Source organism: Cebus imitator, unplaced genomic scaffold (assembly GCF_001604975.1).
Source record: "Cebus imitator isolate Cc_AM_T3 unplaced genomic scaffold, Cebus_imitator-1.0 Scaffold257, whole genome shotgun sequence".
Lineage (NCBI taxonomy): Eukaryota > Metazoa > Chordata > Mammalia > Primates > Cebidae > Cebus > Cebus imitator.
This window is the reverse complement of record NW_016107572.1, coordinates 975,028-981,183: the sequence shown is the minus strand read 5'-3', so window position 1 is coordinate 981,183 and position 6,156 is coordinate 975,028. Positions and strand designations below refer to the sequence as shown.

Here is a 6,156-nt window from a genome sequence, read left to right as displayed (position 1 = left end):
ACATTTTGTCCTCTGAGTTTTTGCTTGTCTCCAGCTGAAGTGTCCTTTGCTTTTCCCTGTATGTGTCATCCTATGTTCTCACTAAACCATCAGCGATAGAACTAGTCTCACCTGGTTTTTGGTACGTGTTAGCACCTGCTGTTGCTGAGCTTGGAATCCATCATGGTCTCTGGTGCTGTGGCTGCTGCATTCTGGCTCAAAGTCCTTGCCATTTCTCAAGTCCTTCCAGCATGTTCTTGCTCCCTGAGCAGGTGGGAACCTCTGGATCTTCCGCACGTTGTGCACAGTGTTGATTATGTTTTCCTTGCTAGATCTTTCTGCCAATGCCATTTCTACGTGTCTACTGTTAGCTCTAGTGTTCTCAGATTTAGTCATGTTTATCTAGATTGTCTTCGTCTCACTCGTTGAGTTCTGACCACTTTGCTCCATCTCTAGAAGATGAAGGACTCTCTCTCGTTTTTCCCCTTTCTGTATGGTTAGCTCATATTGTTCCCCATGTGGATGCAGCATTTGAACTCTTTTCCCTGGAGCCGTAAGATCACAGGACTGTAGGAGAATATGATTTCTAGTGGAAATAAGGACTCTTTGTTTACTATTTTCAAAATAGTATTCTTATTACATATAGACTCATTTGTACATACACGCCTCTGTGCATTTTTTGTTAAAACAAAATTATTACTATACTTAATTTCTGGAAACTTCTTTTTTAGTCAAATAATATATTTTGAAGCACTTTCCATGCCAGGACATTCAGATATAGTTTATTCTTTTTAATGGATACATACTATTCAATTATATGACTGTATCATGATTTGTCTAGCGGTGGATGTTTAGCTTGTAGTATTCTATTTTTACTACTATAAATATTTCTGCAACAAACCTTGTACGTTGTGCAAGGAAAATTGACTATTTCTGTATTTCCCTTACTGCTTTGGTGGGCTTGTTTTGTCCTGCTTAAAACGATCCTTTTCTACCCCAAGACCAAATACGTATTTCTTTTATTTTTTCTTTTCTTTTTTACATTTTATCTTTTTCTTTTCTCTCTTTTTTTTTAACTTTAACATGTTTAATTCATTTTGATTTTTAAAAATATTCTATGACATTGGTAGAATTATCATTTTTCCATATATTATAGAGTTGTGTATTTAAAAAAAAAAACAACAAATTTTCAGGTCCTCTCTCCCATGGTGGGTGGTTGGGGGGTTTCCTTTTTTCCTCAGCCAAGGCTGAAAGCAAAGATCAGATCTTGAGGATCATTGTCAAGATTGCCAGGCACTGGGAAGCCTTGTTTTCCTACCTCAGACTGTAGAAAACAAAACCCCAATTTTTTTCACAGAAATGTTTCTGGTTGAAATCAGTTACTTGGGAAAGTTAGGTTGAGTGATGTTCTAATTGATCTCACTTTCCTACTCAGCATTTCAGTTCTCATTCTTTTGTCTTAAACTACAATTGCCAAATGGCCTAAACCTGTCTTTGCAATAAGGCAGTAGATGTAAATTTCTCTCTTCCCTATTTGTGATAGTTAGGTTGTTAAACTGAATGAATATCCAATCTCAGTTTACAGATCCCCACTGCAAATATAATGAAGCAAAAGCCATTTAAAATCACTATAGAACCCCAGAATGAACTCCAAAACTGAGAATTTGTGCAGTGTTATCATATTTTATTTATTTATTTATTTTTAAGAGATGAGGTCTCGCTGTGTTTCCCAGGCTAGAGTGCAGTGGCACGATCATGGCTCGCTGCAGCCTCGAACTCTTAGGCTCAATTAATCCTCCCGCTTCAGGTTCCTAAGTAGCTAGGACTTCAGGCACATGCCACCACCCCTGGCTGATTTTTATTTTAAAAAATTTTTGGAGAGATGGTGTCTCACCATGTTGCCCAGGCTATCTATCATAAGGTTCAAAACAATTTCAACAGGCTCATTTGTAATAAAATGTAAAAGCAGAGTTGTCAAAGTCCGCATTTAAAAAATGTCTGTCACATAACTGCTATTTTTGCAAAAAGAGAATTTGTTTTCTTCTTAAGTCTTTCTATTTATCTACCTACCTACCAACCTCCTCATCCATATTTAGATCTATCTATAGATACATATTTGAAGAAACTGAGAAAAAATTATGTACAAAGCAGAAAAGAATTCACTGGCACCAGTGAAATGGTCAACATTTTGGCCAGTTTTCTTCTCATGTTGTACTTATGCAATGCACATATGGTTTCTTTAACTGCAAAGTAGAAGATCACCACCTACATTTTGACCAAATGTAATAAAGCTGACTATTAAAATTAATATTCAGTGGAACTGATGCTAAAGGCAAATGTAATCATCAAAGAATAAATTTTAATGGCTGGGCACAGTGGCTCACGCCTGTAACCGCAGCACTTTGGGAGGCTGAGCCAGTGGATCACTTGAGGTCAGGAGTTCAAGACCAGCCTGACCAACATGGCGAAACCCTGTCTCTACTAAAAATACAAAAAAGTAGCCAGGCATGGTGGCGGGTGCCTGTAATCCCAATTACTCCGGAGGCTGAGGCAGGAGAATTGTTTGAACCTGGGAGGAGGAGGTTGCAGTGAGCCAAAATCATGCCAGTGCACTCCAGCTTGGGTGACAGACTCTGTCTCAAAAAAAAAATTTTTTTTTAATACCAAAGTAAATCTAATTGATCAAAATAAGATCAATATAATAATGATTATAATTTCATACATTTTTGTGATAATATTTTAGAAGTTCGACATTAGGCCTGGGCACAATACCTCCTACCAAGACACCTTAGTGCTGCTGTGCTTGTTGTCCTCAGACTGTACCTTTGCCTACCAAGGAGATGCTCATGCCAGCTCAGGGCAGTGAGGGGACATAGTGTTTGTTGACATGTGGCCATCTTGCCGCCAAGTTACTGGATGTTCTCACCTCTGAATTGTAACCAACTAAAGAATTTCTACTCTTCGTATTCTGCCTTTGAAGATTGGATCACTGGTAACTGCAATTTCATTGGACAGATCCACAAATGTAAGCTTTTTTGCCTAATTAAAAAAAATACTGAATATTGTTGTGCTCATGGTTTTTGTTTTAAAAAATTTAAGCTTGGGCAACATGGTGAGATCCCACCTGTACTAAAAATTATTATATTATTTTTTGAGACCGAGTCTCACTCTGTTGCCCAGGCTGAGTGCAGTGGTGTGATCACAGCTCACTGCAGCCTCGAATCCCTTGGCTCAAGTGATCCTCCTACCTCAGCCTCCTACATAGAGGGGAGTACAGGTATGTGCTACCACACCTGGGTAATTTTTTGTATTTTTAGTAGAAATGGGATTTCACCATGTTGCCCAGGCTGGTCTTGAACTCCTAGTCTCAAGCAATCTCCCTGCCTTGGCTTCCCAAAGTGTTGGGATTAGAAGTGTGAGCCACTATGCCCAGCCACTACTCAAAATTAAAAAATTAATTGGGTGTGGTGGCATGGGTGAAGTCCTAGCTACTTGGGAGACTGAAAGGGTAGGATCACTTGAATGTAGCAGGTCATTGTGGGAAGTGAATCCAGGGCTATGATCATGACACTGCATTCCCTCCTGGGAGACAGAGCAAGACCTTGTTTAAAAGAAAAAAAAATGTATGCACATGATATACATAATTATGTGGACAAAATTTATTCTTAAGCGTTGGGCTTGGAAAAGTACCAGTGGAGCAATGTGACCGGCTTTCAGGTTAGCATTTTGCTAACCTGAATTTCCACCTGATCTCAGTTCTCACTCACTGCACACACACCAGTGCCAGCCCCTTTGGTGGAGCGGCATGACTTGAAGCTCCTCACAGCAGGAATCATCAGGCAATACTTGCCATCTCATGGCAATTGCTAGCCAACAAGCCTCTTTCTCTGCAAGGGACTACTTGTGAGTGAAATCTGTGCTGTACGTATTCATCTCTGCAAAGCATAGTGCTAAGGCTTTCTTTTGAACAAGAACTGTTTTTTCTTTTTCTTTCTTCAGTAGCTACTCTTCCTCAGCGTCTGACCATATCATAGGAGTACATGATCAGGCAGCTCCATAACCTCTTTCACGTCATGCTGTCGTCTTTGGCTGCAAAAGAATGATGAACGTGGCCCCAGTCTTGCTGCCACAGCCGGCAATGCTGTTACCTTATGCTCTGCTGTAATTACTTCCTGCGTACACAGAACTAAACGATGTGAACTGAACATATGGCTGTGATTCTTAAGCCACTCAGACCTTTGTTTGTTTCATTGTCAATGACAACTGCCTGGCACCTTCCTTTACTGATTTCCCATTTGTAAAGATTCCTTCAGCCACATTAATGTGTGAGATCGGCATTCAAGATTAAGAAGTTTGTTGATGTGAAAATAACACCAAATGCAGCTGCATTTGTCATTAATCCATGGTGCTGACACGTAGACAAAAGTTCACATGACTAATACACAAAATATTAAATATATTTAATAATATCATTAACATTTTTTGTCAAAGTGGAATATAATTGAGGCATAATCTTTTCGGTAACATGGTTTTTAGAATTTATATCCTGTGGCTGGGTGTGGTAGCTCACACCAGTGCATTCTAGCACTTTGGGAGGCCACAGCAGGAGGATTGCACAAGTCCCGGAATTCAAGACCAGCTGAGCAAAATAATGTGACCCTGTCTTATCAAAAAAATTTTTTAAAAATTTTAAATTTTTAATTTAAAAATATTTTTAAATTAAAAGGAGAATTTATCTCCTGGGCACATATCAGAAATCCATCATTTTCAATATCTAAAAATTACTGGATTCTATGACAAACCTTTCAACAAGCTTGTTAAAAAGTCTAGCTTTCATAGATTTTGTATTATAAGTAGTTATTTGTCAAGTCTGTTGTATGTCATTTGTTCATAAAATATGTTTAGGTGCCTCATTTTTCTCTAACTTTTCCTTTTTTCCATATGAATCACTGAGAATTTTTAAAAAATAAGTTTTCTCATATTAACACATAACTCTGCTGACTGGTCTTATTTTATATTCATGACTTTGAACCACAAATTGGACCTTGTAATTACACTATAGTTTTCTGGTCTATTTTTTTTCCTGGTTTCTTAAAAGACTCACAGTTTTTTTTTTTTTGAGAGAAAGTCTCGTTCTGTCACCCAGGCTGGAGTGCACTGTGGCTCAATCTCAGCACTGCAGCCTCCACCTCCAGGGTAAAAGTGATTCTCATGCCTCAGCCTCTCAAGTAGTGGGGATTACAGGCTGGCACCACCGCGCCTGGCTAATTTTTGTATTTTTAGCAGAGTGAGGTTTCACCACGTTGGTCAGGCTGGTCTTGAACTCTTGGGCTCAGATACTCTGCCCACTTCTGCTTCCCAGTGTGGTGGGATTACTGGCAGGAGCCACCAGGCCTTGCAGCTTCTTTAACTGGTTGCTTCTCAGCGCTGTGACTGGAAGTTTCACCTTCTTACTCCCGTGGCTTCAGTTGGCTGCAACATTTCCAGCTTCTCCTCTTCCACCTTCCCGTCCACCATTTTCCCCCCAATTATCTAATTTTTCTTTTAATTTTCAATTCCTTAATATATTGTATTTTGTACACTCGTTGGTGGCATTGTATACTTCTTGTGTGTCACCTTGGATTTTCTTGGTCTCACCTGTCTTGGGGGCCCTTGGTCACTTACGACAGATCCTGCGATCTGCAGAGTTCTAGTTTTGCAGCAGAGGCTCTGCCAGAGTTTCTGGCTTTTCCCAGCAGAAACACAACCAAGATTTGAGATCTGGTTCACTGAGACGCTGCTGAAAGGGTCAAGCCTATGAAACCCAGGTAGAGTGATTAAATTTACTCTTCACTTCCATCCCAGGCAGGGACGATTCTAAGGTCCTGCATGTCTATATGAGTGTCCCCGTGGGCCCTGTGATGAGCTGCATTCTTTCAGTGCTGCAGGTCCTGCTGCATCTGCTTCTCGTCCTTCAATCTCCCTGCCCTGGGACTGTATCTCCTTATGAAGCACTCATGCTTAAATCTTATGCAGGCTGTGTTTTTTAGAGACCCTTGGCTAAGCCATGGGCGGTTTACTTTTTTCTCCCTGCCCCCCCCCCCCTTTTTTTTTAGACGGATTTTTTCTCTTTCCCCCAGACTGGAGTGCAATGGTGTGATCTGGGCTCGCTGCAACCTCCGCCTCCCTGGTTCAAGC

The 6,156-nt window shown here is 40.2% G+C and overlaps 1 non-coding gene across 1 annotated transcript; it reads left to right on the top strand.

Moving 5' to 3' along the window:
* Positions 1-1,172: 1,172 nt before the first annotated feature.
* On the top strand, positions 1,173-1,308 carry LOC119467067. The gene has a single exon (XR_005195593.1).
* Positions 1,309-6,156: the final 4,848 nt, after the last annotated feature.